The following is a 23494-nucleotide window of genomic DNA, read 5'->3' as shown; positions in this document are numbered from 1 at the left end:
TTTATCTGTTCATTCAGCCATCATTCTATATTTTATATTTTAGGCATTGTCATTGGTGTCAGAAAAAAAAATATTTTTCTTTCTTCTTAAGGCACTCAAGCCAGTGAAAGAGAAAGACATTTGCAGTAAAAATAGAATACAATATTTGTATGTCTTTCACAGAGGAATATGTACAAAGCATTGTAGCATGGAGTAGAATCTAGGAAAAGCCAATTCTGCTGGATGAGGAAGATTTCATTAAAGAAAACATTATCTGTGTTCGTTATGGACTGAATGTTTGTGTCCCTCTCACTGCTCCGAAAATTCATACATTGAAATCCTAATTCCCAATGCGATGGTATTTGGAGGTGGCTCTTTGGGGAGGTGATTAGGGTTAGATTATGCCATGAGAGTGAGGCCCTCATGATGGGGTCAGTGGCCTTACAGGAAGAGGAAGAGAGACCTCTCTCTCCACGTGCACTTACTGAGGAAAGGCCATGAGAAGACACAGTGAGGAGGTGGCCATCTGCAAGCCAGGTAGAGAGCCCTCACCAGAGCCCGACCATGCTGGCACCCTGATCTCAGACTTCCAGCCTTTAGAGCTGAGAGAAAATATATGTCTTTTGTCAGGAATAGAGACATAGATGCAGAGAATGGACTTGAGGACATGGGGAGGGGGAAGGGTAATCTGGGATGAAGTGAGAGGGTGGCATGGACATATATACACTACCCAGTGTAAAATAGATAGCTAGTGGGAAGCAGCTGCATAGCACGGGGAGATCAGCTTGGTGCTTTGCAACCACCTAGAGGGGTGGGATAGGGAGGGTGAGAGGGATACGCAAAAGTGAGGAGATATGGGGATATATGTATACATACAGCTGATTCACTTTGTTATACAGCAGAAACTAACACAACATTGTAAAGCAATTATACTCCAATAAAGATGTTAAAAAAATAAAATAAATGTCTTTTGTTTAAGCCACCCAATCTCTTGTATTTTCTTATAGCAGCCAGAGCTAAGACAGAGTTGAACTTAAAGAATACAGAGGAGTTTTCTCATGGACTGTGTGCTGGTTTCTTCCATCCGACCCTGTGGAGCTGCTCTCCACTCTTCCCCATCTTAGTCTTTGCTCTACAAACCCTTGATGGCCTACTTCTACAGGTGTCCCTTGTTTGTGCTCTAACTTTCCATTCCTGAGCCCTGGAAGGAGATGTGAGTGAGGGCAGGGAAAGTGGTATTTATTCCAAGGGCTTCCTGCTGACAGAATTGCTGCTGGCTGCCTGTCTCTTTTTTTCTTTTTCTTTTTTTAAACATCTTTATTGGGGTATAATTGCTTTACAATGGTGTGTTAGTTTCTGCTTTATAACAAAGTGAATCAGTTATACATATACATATGTTCCCATATCTCTTCCCTCTTGTGTCTCCCTCCCTCCCACCCTCCCTATCCCACCCCTCCAGGCGGTCACAAAGCACAGAGCTGATCTCCCTGTGCTATGCGGGAGCTGTGACAAAGCGAGAGAGAGGCATGGACATATATACACTACCAAACATAAGGTAGATAGCTAGTGGGAAGCTGCCTGTCTCTTAATTAAAGGTAGCTGCTTCCCTTAAGGTGATAGATCTCCAGGATCCCCTCATTCTGGATTCAGGATACTGCTCCCTATCTTTGTTTCTTTGGGTGTAGAGATGGTAACCTTCCCCACCCCATTGCTAGCCCCAGAGAACTGCATTACCTCTTCTGGTTTGTCTATACTCTGCCCAAATATTTGCAAATAGTCCTTTTATTAAGCCCAACTCCAAGCATCCTGATTCGAGTGCACTGTCTGTGGCCTCCTGGGACCCCAACTGATACAGACTGTAAATTGTGTGAGGGTGTATCTAACTCACCCAGTAACTGTTAGCTACTTTTAATATTGCACTGCTATAATACCTTGAAATGTAAGAAATATTTTTTTCTTCCAATATTGCCTACTATCGCTTTGCCGTTCGCAATTAGAGCAGTGAAGCTGGTGATTTCATTGCTTCATGGAAAGGTTTGTTACAGCCACAGGCAGAGAAAAAAAAACTTTGGGGTAGAAAATGAATAGACTCCAAAGGACTCAAGGCCTAGAAAACACTCTGATTAGTCAGACTAGATAAAGTTGAGAAGAAGGATTCATGGGGTCTCAGCTGGTGGGTCCCTCAGAAGGGACATTGCGCCTTCCCCCAGTTCCCACCACCAGAAGGGTTAAACCTTGGTAGGAGAGGGTGGGCAGAGCCTCTGCAGAGTACCTTGTGCATCCACGTGCAGACACAGTTATACTCAGGGACGTGACAAGACCCCAGAGAAGAAATCACTATCTGGGGGATGTAGGCAGAAATACCAGACTGTCTCATAGTTTCAAGAGTGAGGCAGGAGTAGCAGAATAAATACTTGAGTGACCAAGAAGAGCATGGAACTAGCATGGAGTTTCCAGGACTGCCCAATTGATGACCAAGGGCTAGATGAAGACAGTATAATTATCAGGGATGCAAGGACAGCCGATAAAGATCACTGAACAACAGCCCCTTCCCGGCACTTTGGTGCAATGTGGGCATTTCAGAACTGACACAGCCCCAAGAGGATGCTAAAAGGGAGATGGATTCATGCATTGATTGATAGTAAGTTTTCACTCCCCAGAAAAATGGAGGTCAAGAAAGAAAAATAATTTTAGTTATACTAAAATGTTTTATTTCTTGCTTGCCCAAGATTGTGGGCACTGAGTCATAGGTACTTTGCATTATTAATATTATTATTACTGTTATTAATGAGGTGAGCAGGGGCGGAGAATCCTCTAGGCAGAGGTAGTGTGTTCTAAGGTGAAGAGGTCTGAGAACTTGTAACCCTGTCAGGGAACTGCCGGTGTGTGGAGTTGGACGGGGGACAAGTAGACAATGATGGTAGACTGAAAGTAGGGCATCATGTTAAGAATAACAATAACCACTTGCGAAGTGATTTCTATGTGGGAGGGAGGCCCTCTGCTAGTCACTATAAATTAATTATTGCATTTAATGCTCCAGGCAATCCTCATTTTACAGAGAGAAACCAAAGCTGGAGAAGTTGGATCAGTGTAAAAGACACACAGCTAGTAAGTGCAGAAACCGGTCTGTAAGCCCAGGAGAGGGCAACTCTAAAACCCAAGCTCTGAGCCCCTGCCTAAACCTACCTTCTCAGGAGACAACAGGCAGTCGTGCCCCAGACTTGGGATTTTCATGAAGTAGACAAAAGAAAAAAGATTTACAAAGTTGGTGCTATGGTGAGATTTGTGCTTTTAAAAGAACATTCTGTTAACAGTGGGGAGAAAAATTGCAGAGGTGCAAGACTAGAGGCAGGAAGACCAATTTGGAGTCTTTATGATGGGTCAAGTGAGGAGTGCCAGGACATGAAAGGTCACGCATTAAGGAAGTGACAGAGGTAACAGACAGTACACGGCAGCCCAAGGTGACCTTGGGATGAGTTGCTGCTACAGGTAAAGAAGATGAAAGCAATTCCCAGGTTTCCGGCGTGTGTTATTACAGAAGCAACAGCTTTGTACTTGCTTGCGAATAATAATCACAGTAAAAAATATGCTACCATATTACTGTGATAGTTATAAAGGAGACAGGAATTGCCTTTCAAGGGAGAGGTAACCTTTGCAAATGGAGAGAATTGGGACTTCCAGTGATAAAAGAGGGACAAAGAAGAAGACAGAAGAAATCATGGGAAATGGGGAGACAGATTTGTCAGAGATTTATTTCCTAGTATGTTTCAAGTAGTTTTCTTTAAACAACTTTGAACTACATGTACAATTTATTGGTGCTTCTTTAAATATAAATTATGATAAGATTTGTCAAAGGAACGCTGCATGCAAGAAAATGTATTGGAGAAAGTGGAAAAGGGCATAAGCTGCTTTGCTGGTTCATGTGACAGTAGTTAGTTAGTTTCCAATTATTTTAGAATTGTGACTACCAAGTTCCAATTCATACTTAAACCCATAGTGAAACCGGGCTTTTTCTTAGAGGGAGAATAGAGATAACTAACAATGACAGATCATACCTGAGATGCTCTTGGATACACACAGATTCAAGGAGGTACTGCTAAATAAATCTGAGAGCAGGCATGTGAATTCTATTTGTTCCTAGAATATCAGCAGTGTAATAGTTCTCACTCTGACCATCTATTATGGGTCAAAGACTGTGTTATCGACTTATATACATTATCTCTGACCCTCCCAACATCCTTGATATTATTCCCATTTTACAGAGGAGAAAATTGAAACTCAGCGAGATCTTTACTTAGTAGGCATTGAAATTAGAATTCACCCCCAATTCTCCCAAATCAAAATTCTGGTCTTTCTCTTTTATGTTACATTGTTACTATATCAGTAAGCTGCAGCATACATTCACTGTGCTAAAAGAGGGATGGATTTGTCATAAAAAATGTAAATCTCAAATTATTTTATGATTCTGAATATTTTCTGGTTTCAAAAGAGAAGAACATTCTGTGAAAGAATAAAGCACACGTACTCTTTTTATATTTCCCTTTCCCAAGGCAGGAGACTCTGCATCTGGTAATACAGAAAAAAAAAGAAAATCCAAAAAATGGAAAGGAATAGGATGACAGAGGCAATGCAGATGATTTGCCTAGATCTGCTCTGTTATTGTTCCATCTAATGGATTTAGCTCCAAACTTTCCTTTTGAACTTGATGCTATGCTACAAGTTCAAAAAAGCTGTGTTTCTTATTTATTTAGGTTTCCAAAAGTAGAATATTTGGTTGTTTTAGGAATTGACAGAAATTCCATAGCATCCATGATAAACATTCTCCAAGGAGCCAAGAGACCAAAAATATATGCTTTTAGCAGATTTTGAGCCAAAATGATTTTAAGGCAAAATGATGCCTCAGCCTACAAATTTCATAAACCAATGGAACAGTTCTGAATTCGAGGCTCTATATTTGAGTTTTGACTCTCATCTGGAAACCATTTGTTCTAAACTATATAAAGGAACCTATTTCAAACATAATTTAGGTTCAATGTATAAGTTCAAGTCTAGCTTGCAAAAGTTTTTTGAACGGTAGAGTATTGAATTTTGCTCTCTCTCTAAAAAAATAGCTGTGGTCGAATACTTTTTTTTAATCATAAAAAGGCTGGTGTGAAAGCATTTGTGTGGCAGTGACACAAGGGCGGTTATTAGTTATATTTTTGATGACTTTTTTTTCATGATCCTAATGACGTTACTTGTGTGACAGAGACTGCTTGAAGCATATTATTGGGTTGCAACATTCAATTTCTTGAATCAGAGGGGACAGAGGGGCAGGGAGAAGTGGGCAAGAGCTGCTATCAGGAGTCAGAGTGTGTAGGAAGGCAAGCTGAGGTCTTAACCAGGGAACTGAAGGAGTGAGAAGCTTTTCTTCTCAATTCCTTCTTCACTCATGTTTAAGTGACTCATACATATCAAATGTTGTTCTATGTTCATATATATGTACACATCTATCCTATCTATCTATCCATCCTTCTATCTATCACGTGGTATTATTTTATTTGGGGTCATTTTGCCTAAAATGTTAAGGCCTTTTACAAGATAAAATACAGCACAATAATAAGCTTCCACACCACCCACCAAATTTATATCACAAAATTCCCATAGCATTCTTGCTGCACATTTTAAAGTTTGATGGTCCCCCAATTTTTGACTGATACTCTCCTGCACCAGTTTTCATAAATGGGATTCTTGTCTTTATGTGAGCAGCAAGCATAAAAAAGATGAGCAGACATGCACACACACTTGCTGTGAAATGTGCTTGATGATGAAACGCAATCTGAGCAGAGAGCGGGATGCAAAATGTAAGGGACCCTCAGAATACGTGGCTTTGATGGAAGGGACTAGCAAAGCCAGAAGAGAATTATCAATGTGTCTTCAAAACACTACTGCGATAGTTTAATTAAGTTGGCAAATTCCTGATATTCAGGGGCAAGTCCTCCTTTAGCATTAAAAAATCCACACGTTAAAACACTCGAGCATGTAGTACGTTTAAGCTCGATGGAGAAAGTTTTGCAATGCTGGTAATCTGTGTTGTTTTGGAAAATAATGAAGCTGAAAAAACTTCTCTCTGTGCTACTTCAAACATCTTGTTAAATCATCTTTTCAGAATAATCATGCAAATTTGTGTAATCTGCCTGATATTAAGAGTGCGTGATTTTTTCGTATGGTTCCCAAGAAATGAAGCATGTATCTCTGAGTAACCATCAATAGAAATTGTCTGTTTCATTTCTTATGCAATGATGAGAAAGGATCTTAAACTGTCTAAAATATGTCTTTCCAATACAATCTGATATAAGAGAGATCAATAGAAAGAGATTTTAAAGATCAGGGAACAGTTTTGGTGTTAAAAAAACTGGCAATAGCAACTATTTCCTGGTAATGGACCCGATTTATCTTTCTTGAAAAATGACAACCAGACACTATTACAGGGCAAACGGACTTCAATGAATCTTTAAAATTTGCTGTTTGTGACAGAGTAGTTTTTCCATGCAGAAAAAAACAAGAATATTGCTCAGGTGGAATTAATGTCATGGACTGTGGGATATACGTATTAATTAGGGTTACAATTAGCGTGTGGTCATAATAATGGATTGATTTGAATTAGAAGCTTTAATTTGACAAGTAAATATCTGGGGCTGATTGGCAACAAGTATGTATTTAACTTTAACCTTGAATTGAGCTTGATGGCAAATAAACAGAGGAAAAAAACAGAACAAGAGAAAGAAAAGTAGAGGCAAAGGAAGGCTTGGATGAAGGTTTGGGGAATGGAGAGTGACAGATAACAGCAGAGAATCCACAGAGTAGACTTGTAGAACGAAAGGTGGATAGAAAAAGATGGCTAGAAGGAAAAAAGAAAAAAAAAAGGCCAGAAAGAAGTGTCTATGTTTTTACTGCTATATTTTTACTCCCTTTGGTCTCCCTTTCTTCTTTCTACTTTTCCATTTTTTGAATCAGTTACTATTCTTTTCATTAGCTCTGCTGCGGTGGCCCGAGAGGCTGGTAGGATCTGCCCGCCTAAAACTATTGATGCATAATACATTATATGGAATAATATTCTTACTGTCCTTTGAGCCTTGAGTTTATTATCACTGGAGTACTTCGATAGCATTAAGCTACATGATAGACACTGAGAAACTCTACAAGCATTGCATATGGTTGTATAGGTCTGTTTGTGTATTTACAGAGGTAGCTGAGCTCCCAACTCCTAATAAGGGCAAAATCCTATAAAATCAAGCTGTATTTCTTTCTGTTTAAATGCTGTGTCTAGCTACATGTACTCTCCATCTATTAGTAAAAGTAAATATATGCAATTATATAGCACAAATGAAGATTTTGAATTATATAAGCTAAACCACAAACATCTGTCTCCCTTTATCCTATTCATATAAGCGAGGGTATGTACTCATCAAAGATTAATACTAGCTGTGACTTTTTTTTCTGCCAAATGTATGTAGCATTTCCATACTAATGGTACTCCCATTAATATGGAAGTGCTACATACATTTGATGTAGCCCAAGTGATGCCTAAGCCCTGTCCTTGAGAAGCTGATTGCCTACAGTATTGTAATTGATTAGGAAATATCAAAATGTTTGAAAAGAGATTGTTAAAATGGATGAAACTGTGTAAAAATGCTAAGAGAAAACAATCAGAGATTGTCATGAATTAAAGTGATACAAAGTTAGCAATAAGAAATCAGTAAATCAAAGTAAATTAAAAATAAAATAATTTAAATGAGCAAAAATTAGGTCATCAAAATTGTATAGTGTTTTATTATGGTGAATAAAAAGAAGCTTTTTCATTGCATACATCAGGAATTCATTAAAGGAATGTTGAACTGTTTGATTATGCTAATGGCTTTGTGTTCATCTACCTACTCTTTTGCAACTTGCTTTTAAAAATTATGCATATATTTTCATGCTGATTGGCTTGGGTATGGGATGCAGTTACAGTTAAGGAATAAAGTGAGGGAAATAGTCCTCAAAGGACAGAAACTCTGTCCTTGATCCAGGGTAAAATAATTACTTTACTTAACACAGCGGGTGATAGGATTAAGTCACCAGAGAAGCAAACCCTAGTTTCAGGATCTGGAACCTACTTTCTAGGAGCTAATCAATGACCAAGCAAAATAAATAGCTTAAATTAAAAAGACAAATTTTAAAATGTCACTTATGAATGAACCCTTTTATCCATTTCTTCTTTTTTTTGCTCCATTTTATTGTGTGTTTTTCACAATTTTGTTGATGTCTTTTACTGAGGATTTAAGATGTTTGAGGTGGAGAGTCATGAAGGAAGGCATTAAATTTTGTTTCTGAATTTCATAACCCAAGAAATGTAGAGGGCTTTATGACTGTTCAAGGTAACAGTTTTCTCTTCTGCATTTTGATTGAAAGTGGCCAACCATAGTCTAACTAGGGTAAATAAATGGATGAGTGTGGAAAAGGCATTTATTTTACAGAATTATGTGTTTTTGAACATGTATTTAAAAAATCCTAATTAGTAGGATTCTTGGTCCTACTCTCTATTGAAAGAGACTCTGCCATTATCTCTATCCATTGGTCAGTTACCAAATTGAGGACCTTAGCCTTGTTTTATAGAATCCTTAATAGGAATTAAAATGTCAACAATATAATTTTTTGATAGAAACATGCATTCATAAAAATGAATTTATTTCTGAAAATCAATTCTAAAGTCATAATCTCTGAATATTTCAGACCCAGACTCAAGATAATATCACCAACACTGGAGAGTGTCCATAGCATACAGGCTCTGAGTTCCCTCAGAGGTAAGTCCTGCTATGAAATAAAACAGTGCTTCTCAAATGTTGATGTGCATACAAGTCACTAGAAATCTTGTTGAAATGTAGATTTGAATTCAGTTGATCTGAGGTAAGGCCTGTAATTCTTAATTCCTCACAAGTTCCCAGGTGATGCTGCAAGTCTGAGTTCCACGCTTCATATAACAAAGGAATAAAGACATTACAGTTTGACTGTCCTAATGGAGAGAAGCAGATGAATAGTCCAAAATTCATTCATAAATGGCTTTAGAATATTCTTTTGTACTTATCTGGTTGTGAATTTATATTACATTTTAAAAATTTAGTGCACTTTAATTGAAACATTCTAAGGAACAACTATAAAGACTTTGGAAACCCTAGAATGTGGCAATAATCCCTTCATTCACTCCTAATAACTGCAATTTTTGTTTTTTGAGAGGCAATATAATCAGTTTACATGCTGGTTCTTGACAAGATAGAGTTGCTTTATTTTTCTCTTGGCGTTTTTTCCGCCTGATTTCCTTTTTAGTATGCATTTAAGTTCCTACCTTTGGGAAGGGGTGTGTTGGATTGTTTGTACTTTATAAATTTTCTTATTGAAGTAATGTTAAAATTATTGACAGATTCCCAAGGCAATACAGAAAAAAATATTTTGTCTATATGATATAAGACTATGTAAAATAGATTATAGGCTGTGTGAGTAGGGAGTTTTGTAGAACTGGAGCAGAAGGAAGAGGAGGAAGAAAATGGGACATTGCTGCTCTCCAAGGTGCAAAGCCAAACTTTACTGAAATTTTGAAATGGCACTGAGTCATTTTCAAATATTCATCTATCTTTCCATTTTAGCCCTTTCCTCATGATCCCCTATGCTTCATGCACTCAAATTACCTAAACCCTTATCAAAATGGGAGATGCACAGGGCCCCATGTAGGGTGCACAGAATGTGCTGTGCACGCCTCCAGGGCATAACATTTCCCACAACTGAGCAACATGCATCAGAATCACCTAGAGATACTTGTTTGAATGCAAATTCCTGTACCTACATCAAACCTACTGATTTAGAATCTCTGGAGTGGGACTAAGAACTTCCCATTTCTCCAAATTCTAGAATTTGATGTTACATGTTCGAAAGTATGAGGACCACTAGTCTGCATTTTGCATGGTTATCCAGGCCTGTTCTACTGCATACTCTGCAGTTATTCTGCAGCTCCCACAAATTAAAAATCAAATTTCTCTAACAAAGCTTGCTGAGGTGTTGGTGAATGGACAGACCTACAATATTCTCAAAGATATTTGGATTTTAAAACAGAATTATTGTTAACTAAAATGCAATTCTATTTGGCAAAATTTTAGGCATCAGGATAGGTGAAATCAAGTGGACAGGATATTTATAACGGAGATTTTCCTCTGGAGTAAAACCTTCAAAGATGTTTCTCAAAAGAGAAACAACTTCCTCTCTTTCTTATGAACCTAAAGATTCCCTAAATAGTTACAAGCCCCCTATGCCCACCCATCCACATACCATTATGTATAGTTACACAGAGATTTGGGGGCAGAAGCAGCCATTTTTGTGGATGATTTATAAATCCTGTGATGGTACATAAGGACTGAGTGGTTTCGTGATATTTTCCAGGTGACTAAACCAGGGTGGAGGAAGGAAGTAGCAATATCCCTGTTCCACACATATTTACTGCTGAGTCCTTCCCATGGAACAAGTCAACACAACATTTGACGGCAATTAACAGCACAATGTGGCTAGTCTCATTAGCTTCTTTCTTTCTTTTTTCTTTCGGAAGGCTGTTTGTTGGAATGAGTTTAGGTTAACTATGTAAAATATACTCAGCTAATTGAGAGTAAATTATAGTTATAACTTTATATAGAGCGAGGACAGGTCTGAGGTTGAGATGAAAAATCACAGACCTTAAAAGTCTAACTTTGATTCCAGCTAGGGCTCCACACACAGATGTTCTCCTTTTAGTCTTTATTCATTTCCTCTTCTCCCTCTTCATCTGCAAAATGGTAAAGTAATAACTACTGTGCAGCAGTGTTCTCGGGGAGTAATCAATGTTTTTCCCAAGATGAAAAATATTTTGTATGTAGAATGAACAGTAGTACTTTAATTTCAACCACATGCTCTGCATAAAATAGGTCATTAGGCAAAAAGTTTTTTCCTTAAAAGTAGAATATGATAAGTAGCAGTGGAAATGCAGAATTTTACGGACACAGTGATATTAGAAGTTGAATATCTGCTATAGTAAATCTCCTCACACACTTAACAAACAGCAAGAGGTTTAGGTGTTTGTTTTTACAAGAACAGATTTTGCTAGTTTTAGGGAAGGGTGGATGAGGACTACTGAGTTCACTGATGGCTGACTCTTCCATGAATGGAAGAGACTTAGCGGGGGGAAGAAAAGACAATGTGAAGATAAAAGAGTCCAGTTCCTTCCTAAAATCCTTGTCAAACTTACAGGGCCCCCGAGTCTTCCAGTGAACTCATATTTGACCATAAGTTGTGTCGTAGCTGTGAGACAAGACTCAGAATTCCTGGAGGAAAGAGGTTGATACTTCCTTCCTTCAACCTTCCAGATATAACACACATGGTCCTTTAAAATCTAGAGTGATCTGTCTAAAAACAAACAAACAAAAAGCTAAGGAAGTTAATAATTTGCTTCAAAATCTCCTTGAAGTAAGCTGGGGATAACTGGAGGATTGGATTGTACGGGAGGGAAGTTGATTAAAGACAAGTCAAGGATCTGACCAGGAGTTTTGTTTGGTCTTCAGTACATGTGGCTATTTAAATTAAAATTGATCACAGTTGAATAAAATTAAAAGTACACTTTCTCAGTCATTCTGGCATATTCCAAGGGTTCAATAGCCACATGTGGCTACTGTATCAAGTGTACAGATATAAAACATGTCCATCATTGCCAAAAGTTCTATTGGCCAGCACTGGACTAGATATTCACAGACCAAATAGCCCACCAGGAAAGGTCTTTCTGCCCTGAACAGACCTCACCTCTGACCTGGTGCCCATACTTACTTCTCTTTTTAAAGTCACGTTACTACTGTATCTACAGAGTCCTTACACGTTACTACTGTATCTACAGAGTCACTTAGCTTTTTATCACCTTAAAGGAGATAAAGTGAAATACAGCAGATATTCCTGATCAGATAGAATAAAGGATTGGGATTTGTACTGAGATATGATTGCCATGTTTTTTCTTTTACTGGTGTATTGAAATATAATCACACAGGTTCCAAACTTTAGGAATCCCCCAAACCCGCAGTATGAATCTACATTTGAAATGGGGGTCCCAAACACCAGACTGCTCGTGGTAATAGGAACTTCTCTAATCAGCCTATCAGCCATGCAGGCAAGTAAGCAAGCAAACACTGAACAAACAATTATTTGTCTAGCAAGGTTGGGGCACAATGGAGAGAGAAGACAAGATTTGGTGTTTATTCAAGGTATTCCTATGAGTCTGAGGAACAGTTACCTGAGTAGAAAAAAAACGTGGAATTAAGTTACATACAAACTTAAATGGGTGCTCTAGAGTTTTTACTTTAGATAGGAAAAGGCACCTGCCCAAAGCTTCAGGGCTCTTCTTTGGTGAGGTTGATGGCAACCAGGTGGAATTGAGTGTAGATATGCCAGAAGGCTTGAGCTTAGGTGGAGGGTAGAGGTAGAGTGTGAGTGACAACAGATTTTGACAGTTTTTTTTTTTTCTTTTTAAAAACACAGAAATTCTTTCTCGAGGCAGTTGGTAAAAACACTCAGATGCTGGATCTGATGTGTAGCATAAGATATTTTTAACTTTTCTATTTACAGAAACACTGAAAGATAGCTTTCCCACTGGACAAAATTCTTTGTCTGTATTCCTCAGGCTTTTTGATAATTGAAAAACAGCCAGTCAACTAACTTTCCAACTTTAGATCAAATGCAAGGAAATCAGTGGTGTTCAATTGGAGAATGAGAGGTCCCTAAATCATATAGTTCTCTGTTTTTGCAGAAAAATAGATGCCTGTATAGAATTATCACCACTCTGGCATATGTGAAGGAAAAAGAAAACAAAGTAAAGCCTATGAAGAGATTTCATAACAAAAAGAAAGGATAAATAATACATACATAATAAGTAGATACATATTTCATCGTAGTTTAATCAGTATAAAATTTTGAAACCAATCAAGTTTTATAAAACATTATACATATGACAATACAGAAAAGAGATGACATAAGGTGATAGAGATGAAAAAAATGTGTGGGCCAAGAGATGTAAAGTAATATAAAGGTTAAGTACAATAAATAAAAATGTTATAAAATTTATTAAAAAGTGGAAATAAAATTTTTACCTGTTGTAGACAAAGTAAAGAATAAGACTGACATGGCAGAAGATCAAAAATTACATAAAAGATTAACTTAAGATGTTGCCTAAAATGCATAGGACAGCAAAAAGAGGTGCAAACAATTAATGGAAAGATGATAAACACAAAAGATAAACAACGAACTATGGAAACTTGTTGTTTTCCTAAAGAAGAATCATAACAAATGACCTAAAAGAAAATGCAAAAATATTATGAGAGAAAACACCCAGGATAAACTCACTCTGTAAACTCATATGGCCCATGAGTTGTCAAGTTTAAATGAAAAGGAACTGAATGTAAACACATTCTGATAAAAGTCTGTACATTTAAAAATAAAAAAGAAACTACAAGCATCTAGGATGAAGGAAAAAAAATTAAATACAATGAAAGAAAAAATACCTGGGTTTCAAACTTTTCCAAAACTTATAAAGAAGAGAAAACAACAGAGCAAGATCTATCACAGAATTTTCCAACACTTTTGCAACATGGCCCCAGAGGAGTGAAATGTGGCATGTTTAGTGCTTGGGGCTGTTTGCAGTCAGGTGACTAGTGTGGTAAACCTACTGCCAAGGCGTTTGCTCAGCCACCCTCAGGCTGAGGGAGTTCCCATCCTGTTACCATTCCTAAACCCATTCTTGACATAAGGGATTTTAAGGGAAAAGGTTGTGATGTAAGAGATCTGGACCCAGTCAAGTTTCCATATTCACTGGGAAAAGTAAAGGGAAAGACTAAAAAGCTAGCATTCATATTGTTCTGAAAACAAGCAACTATCGAGCAATTTAAAGTCATATTCAAGTTCAGTGAGGCACAATTAAATAAACATTTTAACAAAGAATTTGTAAACTGTGTTCAGAAAAAAAAGATGGAAAATTGAAAAATTACTATAACAAACTTGTAATGATAAAATAGTTTAAAAATGATAATCAAGGGGCTTCCCTGGTGGCGCAGTGGTTGAGAGTCCACCTGCCGATGCAGGCGACGCGGGTTTGTGCCCCGGTCCGGGAAGATCCCACATGCCGCGGAGCGGCTGGGCCCGTGAGCCATGGCTGCTGAGCCTGCGCGTCCCGAGCCTGTGCTCCGCAACGGGAGAGGCCACAACAGTGAGAGGCCTGCGTACCGCAAAAAAAAAAAAAAAAAAAAAAAAAAAAGATAATCAAGGTTTAAGTACTGATTCTTAAAAAAAATGAAAGCACGGAAGGGTAGAAGTGGAATAAAAAAGTTTGGTAATTTTCTCATTCTACATGGAAGAGGTCAGGATAGGCCCTTAAAATACTAATATTCATAAATAAAGATATTTGAAATTTAACATTTAAAAAATGCAAGCCTAACAGTTATAAAACAAAAACAGGATGTTTACCTTTAAAATGAAAAGGAAACAATAAAATAAAGTATAATGTAAAGGAAGCACAATAACTCAAAAGCATGAAACTAGATTAAAGAAGACCCGACATATTAATCATGAAAATACATTTAAACACTTTGAAATTTTCTATTAATAGGCAAATCTCAGACTGTGTGCAAATATCAAAACACAGATGTCATTGGCAGCATAATTTTGCTATTAAAAAGCTCAAAATCTATTCAGAAGAGAGATAAAATTTTAAACACACCATATAAATCAAATACATATGTATATTTAAAAATAAGGAAAACTGGAAAAGAAAAAGAATTAACATATGAATTCAGATGCTAGGAAAATATTAAAATAAAACTAAAGAAAATAGAATGAAAGAATTAATAAAATTAAAGACAGGAATTAACGAAGCATTGCTGAATTTTTTTTTTTATTCCGTCTTCATTGTGTATCAGAGCTTAGAGGACAAACATGGGTCAACCGTCGCTAGCCACTCATGTGCTCTCCTCCTCTGTGTGAACCACCTCTGTAGGAGATCCTAAATTTAGCTCAAGAGATCAGGATCAAAAAGGGAAAAGAAAAATGCCACGGCCTCATCGGCACTCCCGCTATCTCCCTGTCTTTTGAAAGCAACAAGTGACGTCACCCAGCACTCACCTGCGCATGACAGTTTCCAGCCAGGGCCACTCACCTGCGCATGACAGTTGCGATCAAGAGCCTGAAGACCCTGCTGGGGGAAACCGCTTGTTCTGCCAAAGCTTTTTTTCTTTCCCGCATGAAAGGCCAGCTGGCTCCTAGATACAGATGTGGAATTACAGCACGTGTCGAGGACTAAGCACAAGCCTTTCTAACAATGCTTTCTAACAATGTTACAGAGCCGTTCCTTGCTTCACTGCACGTTTTTTTCAGACATTCAAAAGTGGTTCTAGAACTCCAGAAATGTGAGTCTCTCTATCCAGTCCTGAGCGCTCACACACCACCCGGGAGCCTCCTGCCTCAGACAAGGGCCTGGACGAACCTGTCTCTCCCTCGAAGTCTTGAGACTGGGCACCTTCAGAAGGTTGCAGGTGTGGGCGGAGTTTGTAGTGGAGCTGGTGGGAGGAAAGCCCGGGGGTGTTGACCTCCATCAAGGTCAAGTTATGCAGCTCGGCGCGTGTCACCCGTTGTCTCACTAAGCTGTCGGCAGACGCCCGGAGCTTGGCTAGCGAGTGGCCAGATCTCATCTGCTTTCGGGATGTTGTCCGAAACCTTATTTAGTAGGAGTTTGGTAAGTTCCCCTGGAGTAAGGGCTAGGTCTGGGGGGAACGTTTCTTCCTTTCCTTCATGATCCTTCATCTTCTCCAACTTTTCTGTGTCCGTCCACTCGGGAAGAAGCAGCCGACCCTTCTTGGGTTTGGGTTGATCGCCCGCCACAGAGGCACCTGCACTGAGGAGACAGGGCAGAAAGGCCCCAGGACGCCCCCAGTGAGGTAGATCTTGTCCAGGCTGAAGTTCGGGATAATGGGGACCAGCTCCTTTTTAGCCACAAATTCCAAGTCCTTGGCGGCGCCAGTGGTAGGCCTGGGACTCGCCCTCAGCTCCCAGGAAAATGCGCGGAGGTGGCTGCTTTCCTGCCACTTTACCGCCACGGTGCAGGACCCGCCCCCTGAACTATTTTTAGAGTTATTTTATGCCTAAAACTAAAAGCTGATGCTTTTTAAAAAATCAGTAAAATAGAGTTAACCTTGGCAAGTCTGATTTAGTGAAATATGGAATACATCTGTTTAAAATTAGAAATTAGAGTTGTTTTAGTTATCAATATTGAAGTGATTAAAACATTAAAAATAATGGGTAAATTGCGTGGCAACAAATGGAAAAATCCAGAAAAGTGGATATTTTTCTAGAAACTATATGCAGGAAGTTGAAAAGATCATGTGTACCTGAACAATAAAAGGAATAGGAGAAGATAATTCAATTATTATTTTATTTAAATAACAGGGGTAAAATTTCTTCATTAAAGAATCGCAAATCCCAAAAGCCTTAAAAACTGACTGGCAAATTTGATCTAATAAAAAATTTAAGACTTCTACTAAAATGTCTCAAAAATAAAGAACAGGAGACAATGTTGGCCACACATCAATAGATAATGGATAAATATGCATAAATATAAAGAGCAAGTATGGATCTAAAGGAAAAAGATAAACAGTTAAATAGGAAAATGAATAATGGATATGAACAGGCAATTCATTATATTTTTATTAATTAATTAATTAATTTATTTTTGGCTGTGTTGGGTCTTCGTTGCTGCTCGCAGGCTTTCTCTAGTTGCGGTGAGCGGGGGCTACTCTTTGTTGCGGGGCGCAAGCTTCTCCTTGCAGTGGCTTCTCTTGTTGCAGAGCACAGGCTCTAGGCACGCGGGCTTCAGTAGTTGTGGCACGTGGGCTCAGTAGTTGTGGCTCACGGGCTCTGGAGTGCAGGCTCAGTAGTTGTGGTGCACGGGCTTAGTTGCCCCATGGCAAGTGGGATCTTCCTGGACTAGGGCTCGAACCTGTGTGCCCTGCATTGGCAGGCGGATTCTTAACCACTGTACCACCAAGGAAGTCCCAATTTATTGTTGAAGATACTCAAATGGTTGATAAGCATATGAAAATTATTACACTTCTAAATGCAAATTAAAATAATAAAGACACTTTTCTTCCATAAGGTTGACAAATTTGAAGTAATTGATAAGAACTATTTTTGGCCAGAATGTGAGCAAACATTGTTGATGGGAAATAAATTGCTGAAGTCTTTGATAATGGACAGAAATTTTATGTGAAGACATCATTGGATTGGTATTTGCCTGTGTATGTGAGTGTGTGTGTGTGTATATACATATACATATGTATATATAATTATATACATAGGTCTCATATATAACATTTTCATATATAACATATGAAAACGTATACCTATGTATATATATTTTGCATTTATATGAATTTGTGGAGAGTAGAATAGAAGGATTCACCCTGTGATTTCCTCTGAGAAAAGGAACAGGGGCTGGTGTAGTGGTAAATGAGGCTTTCACGTCATGCTTCATGTACTAGGTGTTTGCCTCATTTGCTTTGTTGTGTGTTTTTTTTTTTTGCGGTACGTGGGCCTCTCACTGTTGTGGCCTCTCCCATTGCGTAGCACAGGCTCCAGACGCTCAGGCTCAGCGGCCATGGCTCACGGGCCCAGCCGCTCCGCGGCATGTGGGATCTTCCCGGACCGGGGCACGAACCTGTGTCCCCTGCATCGGCAGGCGGACTCTCAACCAGTTCACCACCAGGAAAGCTCTTGTTGTGTTTTCTAACAAAGAGAAGTATAATTTATTACTTATTTAAGTAAAAATATAACTTCTTGCAAAAGAAGGAGTGGAGGTAATTTGTATTCTAAGGGCACAGAGAAATCATTTCAAGGATACCCCAGTGGATATTTTGGTTATGAAGTAGATAGCTGTGGAATATTCTATTCATTAAATTGGTTAGCGGAATAAAAATTCTAGGACTGTCTCACGATGATTTGGAAGAGCCTAAAGCTGTGGTGCATTTTCCCAAGTCATTAAAACTCTTTGTACATTTAATTTAAAATTACTACCTAACATTTGGTAATATTTCTCTGTCATTCAATTTTAAGTTTCTTACAATTTGCCTTTTAAAAACCTCCAGCCGTGAAGGGTCATTTTTGTGTGCACGTTTGTTGCCATGTCTATTTATTTTTCAGATTGAAACACTATAGCCTGTAAGCTCCCGCACCCCACGTTTCAAAGCCGTGTATTTTCTTAGGCTATTAGGAAGATGTTCTTGTGGAGAGCTCCTTGGACTGAGAATTTCCTTTCTGTTTTTATGTGAAATACTCAAGGAAAGGCCTTTCTGTAGTTGCTTTTCTGTCTTTTATAGATATGTGTAGATCAGAAATATTTTCTGTCTTCAACTGCATTCTTCAATCCTGAGTCATGTAGGCCTGTCAGATTCAGCCTTGTAATTTTGCCTTTATACTACTTTTCACGACTAGCATTCTTTGGGCGCCTCTATGCTCTCTCTGAAGCTTCACTCTCTTTTTTACACTCAGTGTTCCTGACCCACTCACCTTAGCATGTATTTCCACTAGTGTTCCTTGAGAGTAAAGTTTTTCACTTCTGAAAATGAGTATTTGCTCTGAATGTCTCCGGAACCTACACCGACACAGCTGTGTTTGATCTTCTCACATTCAGAAGCTGTTTGCTCTCTGTGAAACTTGTATCCTGTGAGGACATCTAGGCTGTTCCCAGATCCTTTAGTCCCTGCCTCCATAGGGTTATCTCATTTTGGTTGTGATTATTTTGGAGTAAGATTTGGTTCCCATGGCTTGTGGTATAAGCGGGTATCCCCCTTTCACTCCTCAGTGCTCCAACCACATAGTTGTTATGCTGTTCAGGGCACACAGCTCTTGGTGTTTGGGCCACACTCATGCCTGTCCTAAGTTCACGGGGATTCCTTGTTCCTAGTTTTGTAGAGGATATTGTCCGTAGTTTTGTTTGTTTTGTCTTCTTTAACACTCCTGATTTATTATTTAGGAGGGTTTTGGGCAATATTTAAAAAGCTATACTGCTGGCATCATCACACTGCACAGTTGCTGGTTTATTTGATATCAGGAGGCTTCAACTTTTGTTTATGTAGTGAAATCTATCAGTATTTTCATCACCAGCTTATTTAGAAATGCGAAAATAAGGGTATTTTGATATTTTAATTTTAGCTCATGTCTTAGCTTTTTTGGAATGTAGCATTGATTGTTGATTTTCTTTCTCCCTCTACTTAAAAGGCCATGTGAGGGCGGTGATACTGTCTTATTCATCTCTGTGTTCACATCACCTGGCACCTACAAACAAATGCTTGTTGGAAAAAAATGAATAAAATTTTTATAATTCATTATTATTACTATAATTCAATAAAGTTTTCATTCTCGGTCCACCTATGTAAACTTCTAGTACTTACCTCTTCATACCTCTAAATTTCTATCCTCCCCTTTTCTGCTTTCTTTTTTCTCCTTAGCAGGTGTATTACTATCATGTTATATCTTTTTTTTTTTTTTCATTTGCATCCTTAAAATCTTTTATTGTTTTCCTGCTGCTTATAGGATAAGGTCATATCCCCCTTGCATGGCAACTCAGTCCTCCCTGATCTGGCCTGGCCTGTGCCTGCGCCTGCCTCTGTCCCATCCCACCTTCCCTGACCCTCCATCCGGTCACGGTGCTTGCATCGTCTGGAAAGCAACGCATTCTTTCTGTATGTTCCTGCTTTAAATGTTTACTTGTTTATCTCCTGTTTACCTCCATTGTCTTTCTGGAGAAATAGCATAAATACCCCTCCCCTTCATACTCCTAAGTGAGTATTGCCCTTTCAGGTCAGAGAATATTGTCATCTTTTTTTTTTTTTGAGATTAAGTTTTTATTTTATTTTATTTTTAATTAAAAAAAATTTTTTAACATCTTTATTAGAGTATAATTGCTTTACAATGGTGTGTCAGTTTCTACTTTATAACAAAGTGAATCAGTTATACATATACATATATCCCCATATCTCTTCCCTCTTGCATCTCCCTCCCTCCCACCCTCCCTATCCCACCCCTCTAGGCGGTCACAAAGCACCGAGCTGATCTTGCTGTGCTATGCGTCTGCTTCCCACTAGCTATCTATTTTATGTTTGGTAGTGTATATATGTCCATATCATGTTGTATCTTACTTATCTTGTTTATTTTGTCTCTCCTTCCTCACCGCTGACGGGAATGTGAGCTTCCTGAAGACAGGAATTTTACCTGTTTTCTTCACTGCTATATCCCTAACATCTAGAGAAGTATCTGGCAAAGAATAGATATTCAATAAATAATTCTTGGGGTGATTTTCTTCCTTAAGAATGAACTTTCATAATCCTCATTCTTACACGTGTGAGGTGTTATCAGTTGAAATCATGGAATTTCTAGCTTTTCAGAAACGTCGCTGAAATTAATGAAAAAAACAAAAAGTGAGGTCATGTATTTTTATAAGCATATCTAATTAAAAGAAAATAACTCATTAATTATAAAAATTTTGTATCATTTGCAAAATGTTAAATTATTTTAATAGAAATGCTCTAAGTTTAAAAATGAAGATGTTAATTTTTCCTTACAGTACCACTTGGTTTACTGTCTGCTTTGGGAAAATGGCTGACCATAACAGTTTTCTTTTTTTTTTGTACTCAAGTGCTTAATTAAATGTTTCATTGGGTGAACATATCATAAGCATGTTAAAAGATTCCCATGTTATGATAAAATATATCTTATTTGGTTTTAGCAAGCAATGCACATCTATTGCCTGTTTTTCCTTCTGTCGTGTACAACTGTACGTGCAAGTTCCTTGAGGCTGGTATTGTGTTGTAATAGCTTTTCTGTCCATGGCAGCTGGCTTAGAAATAGTTTATAGTATGTGCTTATTAAAAGTTTATGAAAGAAATTAATCTCCATTATAAGTCCTTGATATTACCCATGTTTTAAATGGATTGAAGTCAGTGATTTAGCCAATCTCTTTATTTGAGCTAAAATGAAATGTTGCAAAGTTACACTAATGATGGTGGCCATGAAAATACAACTATCAGATCTCCAGCTGGTGGAGCATAATTGACTGACAGCACTAGCAGCTGCCCCTCTGGCCCCCACATCATGTTTGCCTTGAAACCATTCTTCCTGGTGGGCTGCTCCCAGCCAATGACTGACATAGTGGGGGTACTAAGGCAGCCCTTTCCTATGAGATATAGAACTCCTTTTATGGATTGACTTGAGGAGTCCCCATCAACCTTGCTGAAACTTTTGAAACTGTGCTGCAGTTGGAAACTCCTTCTACCCAATCATCTTCCCTTGTCTTCCTTTTCACAGGTGTCAGACCTGCATCTTGCTCCCCCTCAGTAAATCTTTTGCACATATAACCCCATCTTGTCAGCACATCTGAATTCATACAGAATGCTCACTAACAGTTTCTTTTCTCTTCCTAGATAGGTCACACAAATATGCAACACAATGCACATTTGATACACAAACTGATATTTAACTTAGATCCATTGTTATCTGGTTTACAGCTCATACCAAATAATCATAGAGGCATAACAGTGTAGCAAGATAACATCTGTGTCTAAATCATCCCTGACACCAGTATACTATCTTTGATGGAAAAATTGGTACAAAAACAGGAAATGTCAATCCACCCATCTAGTCAAATGCTATTGCTGTGGTTCAATGATAAGAGATTTCTCAGGCTACTTGAAGGTGACATTGAAAGGGCTTAAGCTTTAGAATAAGGAAGGTGAATTCATAGGAAGTTATGTACATGGCAGAAATCCTGAGTCTTCATGGAGTGACCAGTAAATTAATTAATTAATTAATCAAAATGTATTTTTCCAAATATCATCTTATGAAACCATCTGACCTAGTCTGAAGTATAATGACCCCATTTCATAGACCTTCTTATAAATTCTTAATTAAATGAGATTAACCACAACTAAGACCTACGGTAGGATTTCTTTTATATAGATTGTGACTTTTCTGATATGTCAAATAGGAAAAAGAATCTCTGAATTCATACTAAATATTCTTTTCTTTCACATTTATTTCACTTGGCATTATTTATATAAGAAGGAAACAAACACATAATATTTTAAAAACCCTATAAAACAAATAAGCAAAATAACTCCTTTGGATCCTTTTATTTTATAAATTCAACCTTTGAAAGTATAAAAATAAGCCACAGTGAATATGAATTTCCTTATAATTTTCTCCTTTTTTGAACCTCAGTGTCAAATGGCTTCTCATTTTGGAGTGGAGGTGAACATTGGATGTGTTGAAGCTAATTATAAATGCTAGGAGAGATTTATCAACCTATGGAGCGACCGTAGCCTTAGGGTGCAATTGTGTGGTAGGCCTGTGTGGTTTGAAATCTATCTTCAGTGATTTGGATACGGCCCCATCTCGGCACTGGGACACATCACCTGCCCACCGTAGGGAGTGACCAGAGTTGCATTGCCAGGTAGTGTCAGGCCCAGGTGCATCCTCCTGCTCTAGGGGTAGTGTTGAGAGGCAGTTCCATTTCAGTAAATAATTGAAGCAAATGGTTAATTAAAGGAGAAAATCTGGTTTACTTTACCACTCACAGTGGACTTCTCTACACCCAGGTTTCATCTGCTTAGCTTGCAGAAATGAGACAAGTCACTCTTTGTAGAGGAAGCGCCTACAGAAAGTGGGAGTGGGTGGGATATTGACATGTAAGAGAGAAAAAGGAGGTGTGACAGAGTGTTTTGTTAAGCCTGGAGTATTTGACAGGCTCAGAGGCTATGGCAATCAATAAGCTCTCCTCCCACAGTCAGTAGACAGCCGTCTTCTTTCTCCTCCGCCAGATACTTATAACCTTCTTAATCAAATTGGAATTTATTGGTCATACATTCTCTTGTCTAGTCTCATTCAATAACAGGTCTTTATGTGCTAGTTGTTCCAAGTTCCATCCAGTTTCCCATTGCTTTCCAATATATGTTGTCCCCCCTATGCACTTCTGTTTGATTACAGCCATTTCTGCTCTGATTGTAATTTTTCTGCTGATGAAATTAACCTTTTACTCCAAACAGTGTGTCCTAGTGACAACGCATCAGCTCCCTTTATTTCTTCACCACTTGTTTTTATATTTTTTCCTCCTACCTTGTGAAGCTGACAAGAATTTCTATTTATAAATGAAACCTACTTGGTTGCATGACTTGAACTACTGTCAAGTTCTGACTGTAACTTGGACATCATGCATGAGGGAAATGTATGTTATATTTTGTACAAATCTGAGTTGTGCTGCAATGCAATGGTAGAGAATGAGAACTAATTGGGGAGAGGTTAGGATAGTGAAGCAAAGCTATGAAATGCTACTGTTGCTGATGAAAACAGGTATTTCATTCGTTTATTAAAATGATGCTCTTCTTACTTTTAAAACAGGTAATAG

General features: G+C 38.2%; 1 pseudogene; it reads right to left on the bottom strand.

Annotated features, from left to right (window-relative positions):
* Positions 1-15416: 15416 nt before the first annotated feature.
* Positions 15417-23494, bottom strand: part of LOC101284592 (DNA replication complex GINS protein PSF2-like) — a 63625-nt pseudogene continuing 55547 nt past the window's right edge.

The sequence above is a fragment of the Orcinus orca genome, chromosome 15 (assembly GCF_937001465.1).
Source record: "Orcinus orca chromosome 15, mOrcOrc1.1, whole genome shotgun sequence".
NCBI lineage: Eukaryota > Metazoa > Chordata > Mammalia > Artiodactyla > Delphinidae > Orcinus > Orcinus orca.
This window is presented reverse-complemented; position numbering and strand designations above follow the sequence as displayed.